This window comes from Trichechus manatus, unplaced genomic scaffold (genome assembly GCF_000243295.1).
Source record: "Trichechus manatus latirostris isolate Lorelei unplaced genomic scaffold, TriManLat1.0 scaffold00106, whole genome shotgun sequence".
Taxonomy (NCBI): Eukaryota; Metazoa; Chordata; class Mammalia; order Sirenia; family Trichechidae; genus Trichechus; species Trichechus manatus.
This window is the reverse complement of record NW_004444042.1, coordinates 2459464-2469904: the sequence shown is the minus strand read 5'-3', so window position 1 is coordinate 2469904 and position 10441 is coordinate 2459464.

Sequence of the window (10441 nt, the reverse complement as noted above, 5' to 3'; positions counted from 1 at the left end):
TGCCCGCGCCCGGGGTCTGCACGGCCTCCGGGCCTGTCCCGGCTCTGAGCGCCGGTCCCGCGCTCTCGGCGCCGCGCCTCCCGCGGTGCGCCACGCGTGTGCGCTGCGCTTTGGCCAGGACCCCCAGCGCCTCCTGCGCCGGTAACGAGCCGCCCTTGTGCTGATTAGGCGCGAACTCGTTAATAATGTATGATCATCCCCTTCCTCCCTGGACGCTCTCGCGCCCCCGCCGCCGCCGCCTCCCCGGGCGGCGCTCAGCTCCTGCTCGCCGTCCCTGTGCGCGCCGGGCCGCGGCAGGTTCACCGCGGCCGGCTGCCGGGCCGCAGGCGCTTACTAGCCCATCCTCCCGGGATCCCGGAGCCGCGTCGCCACGCCGCTGAGCTTCCTCGACCTCCGCTCGGCCTCCCTCCTTGCCTCCTCCGGCTCCTCGGCCCTGTCCTCGCCACCCGAGCCTCTTCGGCGCGCGCCCTGAGCTCCCCGCAGCCGCCAGCAGCAGCAGCTGCAGCTGCAGCAACTGGAGCGGGCGCGGGCTCAAACCGCCCGAGGCGGGCGGGGAGGAGACTCGCCACGCTGGCTTGCCTCGGCTTGGGGCTGAGCAGAGGGCAGGGAGACCCCTCGGCGGCGGCTCCGCACGCGCCCCTGGCCCCTAGCGCGCGGGCTAGAGCGCCCCAAGCCCCGGCGAAGCACACGGCGCCTTTCTCCAAGGTGCTGCGTTGCAGCCGAGCGCCCTGGGGAACCCGGGGAGGACGACGGGGCACCCGGGGCAGGCCGTCGCTCACAAATGAGCCCCCAGTGGGGAGGGAAGGGGAGGAGTGGCCACCTGTTGACTGGGTTTCACAGACTGAGCGCCCAAAGATCCTCTAGCTTCGCGAGTGAGGAGGACCCTTCTCCAGGATACACGCACCTACCAATCCCTGGTTCGCTCTTCCCCCTATTTTTAGGTGTCCCAGCGTGCATGCCTGGCGGGAGGGCAGGGCCATCCGGGAGGCTGGCAGGTGGTCTGTGGCCTCTGGCAGCAGCAGGTGGTTTTTCTACCTTTTCCTTACTAAGCCACAGTAACTGCCCAAGAGAGAGAGCGAGAGACTCGGGAGACATGACCTCAGGAACAGTGCAGGCCCCAACAGGCAATCGAGTTCTCCAAAGTGTGCTGTCCATTTATCCAGCCTTGAACTCTATCGTGTGAGCGGGGCCGCTGGGGAGGGGGCTCCCCGGGCTCCATTAGGGTCGTTCCCATTATAGGGTCTGCCTTCCTACCCCCTTAAAGACGAAGGAGTCTGGGTTTGTTAGGCAGCCTCTAGCCCTACCAGCCAGGGGAATCCCCCTTCCTCTCAGAAGCGTGGCCCCATCTGGACACTGCTCTTCCTCATGCTATCATCTGGACCACAAGTTTTTCCAGTGCTGATTAAAAGGAGGATGGATGATCACACTCGTCCCTCCTTACCCACAGTGGTTTCCCCTAAAGTTTCCAGCTCATTAGTTTAAACCTAATTGGAATTCTCAGGTTCCTTTCAGTGCTTCCTGCAGTGAGGACCCAAGCTGAAGTCCTTCATCGTATAGCCTGGTGCCGTTTGTGCCTGAATCAGCCTCTCCCTTTGCCCCTACAGGCGGTGGGATACAGGAGAGGAGAGGGGCCAAGGGAGGCGGAGCTGAGCGGAGAGGCTGAAAGGGATTGCCAAAGCTTCTCTTGCTTTATGCAGAATACATTCATTGGATTCAGGGTACTCAGTCATTTGAAAAGAGTCAAGGGCAAGGTCAAAGGGGAAAGTGGAGTACAGTATTTGGAACTCAACAGGCAGTGAGAAAAAGGAAGCTAAAGATAATATTTTCCACAAAGAGAAATTGTCTAGACCCCTCTGGGTGTCATCCAGATGGTATCTCCAGCCTCGTCTTCTGTGTTCAGCACCCACTCAGTTTGCATCCCTGCCACATCAGTCTTACTCAGAAGACAATTCCAGGCCCTTCCCTGCACTACATTGGGGGAAGTCACCCCAGAAGTGCTGTGGGGATGTGCAAGAAGGTGAGGGTGACCTTGAGGCTCTTTTATTTGTTAGCCTTCTAAATGGCCATACTTGCATATGCCAAGGAAGCTAAAGACTTTGCTTAAATCAAGTCCAAGATTTGAAATTTAAAACTAAAACTTCCGTAACATAAAAAGAACAGCAAAGGACAGGACTATTTTCCTAGTGGGCTATTGCCTCCAGAATGGATTCCCTCCCCCATGAAATTGAGCTTCCACAAACCAGCTACTCCCTCCAGCCCACCTGGACACCCCCTGCAGCCTGGATCCCCTTAAAATGCCAGCCTGGAGCCATTAGCAAGAGGCCACTGGTTGCTGTGACTTGTATCAGCCCGACTGCAGAATTCCCAGCTGTGTTTCTCCTCCATCATCACCCTCATCATCTCAGCATCCTCCAGAGGATGCTGGAAGGCCATTCAGACACCACCTCCTTCTGCTCTCTTCATCACCCCTGCCTTTGCTGAGTAAAGCTTTTAGCAACTTCTGTGTTACCAAAGCCTAGCTTTAGTAGGATTCATTAGAGATTCTCACTGTCAAAGTCAGTGTCCTACCATTCCCACAATCCCCAATCCCTCACCAACTCCCCAGTGGCCTGTCTGTAGGTACTGAATGAGAAAGTGCCACCATCCAGCAGAAATAGACGGAATCAGGCCTCTGCCCAGCTCTCTCCGGCCCCTTCCTTATTGTCTGTAAACTTCTGTGCCAGGCCCAGAAAACCTGGCACCTGGCCTTCCAATTTGAGAAGAGGCTCTGCACAGACCTGATGGAACCTCAGACTTAAATGGAACCTTAGATATCTTGTATTCATTGTGTTTCCTCATCTGGAATATTGGAATAAAAAGAAGAACAGCCCTGCCTACCTAGAGATCAGAAATAAAACATTATACAGATCTTGGTTGCAATTACTGTGTCCCCTACCCCCCCCCCAAAAAAGACAGTCAAACGCAGACCAGATCTTCTGACACCCAAGCCTACATTCGTGTGTGCATGCATGCAGGTATCACACCTTGCTAGATATGAGTAGAGGGAGGATTGTTGCTCTCTCTGTCCCCTCTTTGCTATATTCTGTGCCCGAACAAGGTCCCTCAGCTGGAATGAGAACTGAGGCAAGGTAATTCAGTTGTCCCTGCTGTTACAGCCATTATGGAGCCCATAGGGCAAAATAGCCAGCCAGGCTGTGGACTGGCTCATATGCTCAGCAGCGCCTCCTCCAGTCCCAGTGGCGTCTCTGACCTTCTAACACTCAAGCTCACTCATTACCTTCCTTCCTACATCAGCTTTGAAGTCCCGTTTCTAGGAGAACCTCGGAAATGTGAAGAGTATACAGAGGCACATTCAAAGAGCCCTGGGGCAAATTCATTTAATGTAAGTTTGTCTGCAGCCTGGGAATTGAGGGTCACTGTACAAGAACTATGGAAAACCCTGGTGGCATAGTGGTTAAGACCTACGGCTGCTAACCAAAAGGTTGGCAGTTCGAACCCACCAGGTGCTCCTTGGAACCCCATGGGGCAGTTCTACTCTGTCCTATAGGGTCGCTATGAGTCGACTCGACGGCAACGGGTTTGTTTTTTTTTTGGTTTGTACAAGAACTAAAAGGCTGAACAAGAGTCTAAACGTCAACCTAGTTCTAAAAACAATACTAAACCAAACCCACTGCCACGGAGTCAACTCTGACTCAAAGCAACCCTATAGGACAGAGGAGAATTGCCCCATAGAGTTTCCAAGGCTGTAAATCTTTATGACAGCAGACTGTCACATCTTTGTCCCATGGAGCAGCTGATGGATTCAAACTGCCAACCTTTTGGTTAGCAGCCAAAGGCTTAACCACTGTGCACCAGGGCTCCTTCTGAAAACAATACTAACCTCTTATTTATTTCTAAATACACTTAAGAGCTTCCTGGAGAGAAAGGCAGCTTCTTTACCATGTACGCACATACACAAAGTAAATCAGACGTTTCAAGTTGCTAAAGTGTTCTAATCTGAATAATCCTAACTGATTTAAAATAAAGTAACTGCGTGAACCTACAAACTAAAAAAGTGTAGTACGGTAAAAGCCAAGGAGAACAAGAAAGGCTGTTTACTTAAATGTTGGCCCAGCATCATAATTAATGTACACTGGATTTTTTTCTCCGGAGCTGGAGGGACCCAGTGCCAGTACTCTTGACGTAACTCTGTGTGGTTTTGCTAAGTGATCTATCGCCCTCTGGTGGCTATTGCTGGCACACGAGTTTTGGGGGGAATGTTCAAAAAGGGGGCTCAGCAAAGCAGTCTGAAACTTGAGATATGAAAATTCCAAAGAGGAAAGTCTTGCTATAAAAAACTGCAACCACAATAACAATTATCCAGTTGCTGGTCCTATCAGCATATTAATGTTGTGATACAGGTGGCTAACAGAGCTCATAATGTAACAGTGATTTGGTGTCAGATCTTTTAAGTTGTAACTGTCATTGGTAACCTGACCGCTCCTTAAATTTCCATAGTGTTTTCCTATAAACAGCTACCAGTAGCCTCCTATTTCTTACCTCCTTTCATGTTCATAATTTCTTTGTGGTGTAAGACAGGGCAGTAGCTCTCCTCCCCACCTTACAGGTAAAGAAACTGAAGCTGAGATCTATTGTGTTACTTGTCATGACAGGAGAGTCTGTCACCTCCGGAGCAAATTATCTCTGTTATTTTTTTTGCCGTCAAATTGACTCTGACTCCTGGAAACCCCATGTGTGTCAGAGTAGAACTGCTCCACAGAGTTTTCAATGGCTGATCTTTTGGAAGTAAATCACCAGGCCTTTCTTCTGAGGCACCTCGGGGTGAACTCTAACCTCCAGCCTTTTGGTTAGCAGCCAAGAGCTTAACCATTTGCACCACTGGCCTCTTATCAGCTAATTCCAAGTGAAGAAGTTTTGATCCAGGACCATGGCACCTGTGGAATAATTCTCCCCTTTTCTAACAGATCAAAGCCAGTGTCCTTGAGGAAAATAGTGTTTGTGGTCCCACCATATCCTTCCCAGCCATTGTCCCCGATGCTAGCCAAGACACAGACTTGTAGAAACACATAGTCTTCATTCTCCCAGACTACACCCATTGCTGGGTCAAAGTAGACCCAACTCACAGACCATGCCCTAGTTAGAATTCACCCTTCACTTTCACTGTGCAGAATGTTCCAGAATGACAGCTCTGCAAATTCCCATCTCCCTTTCACCTCTGTGATCATTGTTACTCCACCAGTACAATGTGCCTTGCCTCTGGGAAGTAGGCAGGGCAAAAATTAGTCCATATATTTTTACTGATGGGAAAACAAGGCAAGACCAAAGGGAAGGGATTGCCCTCAGTACCACATAACTTGTTCTTCTGACTTTCAGATCAACCAGACTTTCTAATTCTTTTCTCAGAGGATCCCTGATTTAATCTTCACAAAATCTCTGGTTCAAAATCTGGGCAGTCAGGGACTGAACATTTCATCTAGTGCTCCAGCTAAACCAAACCCGTTGCCATTGAGTCAATTCCAACTCATAGCGACCCTATAGGACGGAGTAGAACTGCCCCATAGAAGCAGCTGGTAGATTCAAACTGTTGACCTTTTGGTTAGCAGCCAAGCGATTAACCACTGTGCTACCAGGGCTCCTCTAGTGCTCTAAGATAGTCTGAATACTATATCCTAAAGAGGACCATGAAGATGAGTCAAGGGGCTTAATCCTGCCTCTGCCGGGTAGATGTTAGCACGTTTGCAAGTATGAACCACGCAGAGACTGTTCTTCCCATTCTATTTTTGTGAATGGTGCGTCTATCCGTGAGAAACTAAGGGTTACTGATTGAATTGTGCCCCCTCCCAAATATGTGTTGTAAATCTTAGCCCCTATACCTATGGATATAATCCCATTTGGGAATAGGGTTTTCTTTGTTATGTTAATGAGGGCATATCAATCAGGTGTGTCTTAAACCAATCATTTTTGAGATATAAAAGAGCAGATTAGGCACAGAAGCAAGGAAGCACAGATGGGGGAAGATAGATGTCAGGTCACATGAAGATCACCAAGGAACTGAGGAAGAGAAGCTGAGAAGAGACAAAGACCTTGAACAGCCATCTAAGATACAACTATTGGTCTCTACTCATCAGGAGCAAAAGAGAAAGAAGGAAACCAAAGTCTCAGAGAAGAAACTAGTCTACAGGGCTAATAGTCTACATGAGCCATGGCCTCTTCTACCCTGATGCCAGAAGAACTAGGTGGTGCCCGGCTACTACTACTGACCATTCTCATCAGGATCACAATAGGCAGACCCTGACAGAATGGGAAAAAGATGAAGAACAGAACAAAAGTCCAGACTTACTGGACCAGTTGAGACTAGAGGACTCCCTGAGTCTATTGCCCTGAGATACTCTTTATTTGAACTGAAACTATCCCCTAAGGTCACCTTTTAGCAAAATAACAGATTGGCGCACAAAATAAAGGATATTACCCATGAGTATGGTGCTTCATTAAAAAACCATCTATACGAAACCAAAAGGTCAACAATTACTCTAAAGCAAAGATGAGAAGATAAGGGGGCAAGGAAACTAGCGTACCGGAAAGGGAACAACCAGAACGCAATTAAAGAGAATGTTGACACATTGCGAAAAATATAACCAATGTCATTGAACAATTCGTGCAGAAATTGTTAAATGGGAACCTAATTTACTGTTTAAACTTTGACTGAAAACACAATAAAATATTATTTTTAAAAAAGAGAGAGACAAGGGCCTTCCTCTAGAACCGACAGAAGGAGAAAGCCTTCTCCTAGAGCTGGTGCCCTGAATTCTAGCCTCCTAAACTGTGAGAGGGGCCCTGGTGGTGCAGGGGCAAAGCATTTGGCTACTCACCAAAAGGTCAGCAGTTCTAATCTACCAGCCACTCCTTGGAAACTCTATGGGGCAGTTCTACTCTGTCCTATAGGGTCGCTGTGAGTTGGAATCAACTCAATGGCAACAGTTTTGGGTTTTTTTGGTTTAAACTGTGAGAAAATATATTTCTGTTCGTTAAAACCACCCACTTGTGGTATTGCTTTTATAACAGCACTAAGAAGCTGAGACACTAAGGTGTCCTGCTTTTGTTTTGTTTTGTTTTTTTGCAAAGCAAACAGAACAAAACAAAAACCCAGTCTAGCAACACCCTGGGAATTGCAGAAGAACAAGCCATGAAGGAAATACAGACCAATACACTGGCCCCATGTTTAAGAGGAAAGTTTATTCGAAGTCTTTACGGAAGGTGCTTGCCATGTTTCAGCAGAAGAACACTGTAAATTTTCCCAAATATGAAACAACATTCACAGAACGCTGCCTGAGGACAGGAGGGAGAGACAGATTCTCACTATTGGCCAAGACCTGAGTCCTTGACTTGGCCACCAGGGGGATTTTCCCAGTGGCCTTTGCACGGCTGCCCAGTCCACCTTCAGGGAGAAGTGAGGTGGTGGGAGTGCCTACCCATTGTCTGGCCATTCTGACAAGTCCAAACACAGAGACGAGTGACCTGAAGCCTGTGCTGTTTGGGGGCATCCACCGAGTACCTCAACAGCTCTGCCCCCCGGGGACCTCTGGTATGGGCTTATTTGAGCACAAAGTTTTAGGTAATTCCAGAAAGATGCCTGCCTTTAGCACTATGCACTGGGACAGAGTGGACACTGTCTGGTATAGCTGAGCCCTTTCTATAGGAGAGCCTCCGGAAGCACCAGGACACTGTGCAAAATGCATTTTCTACAAGGTCTACACTGAATTGGAAGCTTGTAAAAACTTCCATTTGGTTATCTATAAATCTCCTTTCCCCCGCTCTCTCCTTATAACAAAATTGAAAGCTGTAAGCTAAGCAAAGTAACACACAAGCTGTCCTAGCAGCCCCAGGAACACCCTGGGTGATGAATGGTCATGGGCTTAAAGCTTTTTATTTAACTTGTTCTTGGCTCTTCTATCAAGTTCTGTCTTGGTGACATTAGACTGAGACAGATTGGCTGGTATGTATAAGTGGCTTTTATTTCAGAAGGTAATACATATTCTGTTTAAAGCACAATGGCTCTGATGGGAATTCCAGCCCCTTTATCTTTACTGTAGAATTCAATGGTGCATACACTGTTGGCCCATTGAAATGACTTTCCATTAAATTCATTGGAGGACATCATTTGAATCAGAACCAGTCTATAGGCTGAATAGAACTTATCCCCAGCGTGCACTGCCCAGAGGGCTCGCTCTACTCTCTTGTCCATGGATCTTCCAGGGAGATTGGTGCCAACAGCACTACCCGAGAACTAAAAGGATAGGCACAGAGTGACTGAGTTATTTCTCCGAGAACCCACAGCAAGCCAAAGTAAGAAATGGCATTTGGGCGTAACTTAAATCAACAGAGACCCTTCCTTCCAGGGAAGTAGTAGTGATGATTATATATTGATGAAGTCAGGGACCAAAGTAGACACTTTATATGTCCCCAGATTTAACGCAGACATTTCCTCAATTCTTAGATCACCTTTACAGTTTGGGCCACAGTGTCATGCTGCCTTTCCTATTACTTACTTTATTTGTCTTTAAGTTGACTCACTTTATTTACTTAAATTTATTTCAGAAGGAAATTCTAAAGCACTACCTTAATGGAAAACCAGCACTGCTTGCCATAAACAGAAGGCAAGTGTAAAAATAAACTCAATGTTATCAAATTTGAGTTTGGTGTTGTCAGCTAAAGGCTCCTAACCTGAGGATGGGACTGTCTTTCTAAAGCGGAAATTGGAGAGGGTCACAGAGGTGTTACAGACATGCTGAATATCTCCTTGGCCATTAGGTTCAGGAGAGAATTGAAAAGGGGACATTCCCTCATTTAATGCCAGGATTAAGTATGGGCTGAAATCATCATTTGTATTGCTTGGGAAACACTGTGCTTCCTGACTGGCTTTAATTCTTACCCAGTCCCATAAAATGTTACTCCCACTTGGTCTTAAAACCCTGTGAGCAGCCATCTAAGATACTCCACTGGTCTCACCCCTTCAGGAGCAAGGGAGAATGAAGAGAACAAGATACAAGGAAAAGATGAGTCCAAAGGACTAATGGACCACAGCTACCAAGGCCTCCACCAGACTGAGTCCAGTACAGCTAGATGGTGCCCGGCTACCACCACTGACTGCTCTGACCGGGATCACAACAGAGGGTTCTGGACAGAGCTGGGGAAGGATGTAGGACAAAATTCTAACACACACACACAGAAAAAGACCAGAATTACTGGCCTGACAGAGACTGGTGAAACCCCGAGAGTATGGCCCCCGGACGCCCTTTTAGCTCAGTGGTGAAGTCACTCCCGAGGTTCACCTTTCAGCAGGGAATTGGACAGCCACATAAAACAAAATGGGACTAATGAGGCACAGCAGTCCAGGGACAAGGACTAGAATGCAGAAGGGGACAGGAAAGCTGGTGATAGGGAACCCAAGGTTGAGTAAGAATAGCATTGACATGTAGTGGGGTTCTTAACCATTGTCATAGGGCAATATGTGTACTAACTGTTTGAGAAACTATTTTGTTCTGTAAACCTTCATCTAACGTGAGAATAGCAGCACAACTGGAAGAAAGTAATCGATGTAACTGAATTGTATATGCAGAAACTTTTGAAATGGTGTATCTTTGGCTATGTATATTTTCACAAAAAAAAAAAGAGTCCTCCAAGGCCGAGAAGGGAGCGTGTTGACAAGTCGTGGGGTTGTTAACCAATGCCATAAAACAATATGTATACTGACTGTTTAATGAGAAAATATTTGTTCCGTAAACCTTCACCTAAAGTATAATAAAATAAAAAAATGTTAACCCGCACTTTATAGATGGGGAAGCTGAGGCGCAAATAGGTTAAGTACCTTATCCAAAGTCACACAAAGAGCTGGTGTTTCCTAGGCGTTCCCACAAGGTCAGTCAACAACAGCACACTCAGTGGTCGGTCAGCCTTCTGCCCTGGCAGCCATCACAACCCTGGAAGGCACTTTGTTGTTGCTTGGTGCCGTCGAGTCAGTTCCAACTCATAGCGACCCTATGTACAACAAAACAAAACACTGCCTGGTCCTGCGCTATCCTCACAATCGTTGTTATGCTTGAGCCCAGCGCTGCAGCTACTGTGTCAATCCATCTCGTTGAGGGTCCTCCTCTTTTTCTTGACTCTGCCAAACATGATGTCCTTCTCCAGGGACTGGTCCCTCCTGATAACATGTCCAAAGTATGTGAGATGAAGTCTCGGCAGCCTCACTTCTAATGAGCATTCTGGCTGTACTTCTTCCAAGACAGATTTGTTCGTTTTTCTGGCAGTCCGTGGTATATTTAATATTCTTGCCAACACCATAAGTCAAAGGCATCGATTATTCTTGGGCCTTCCTTATTCATTGTCCGTCTTTTGCATGCATATGAAGCAATTGAAAACGCCCTGGCTTGTGTCAGGCACT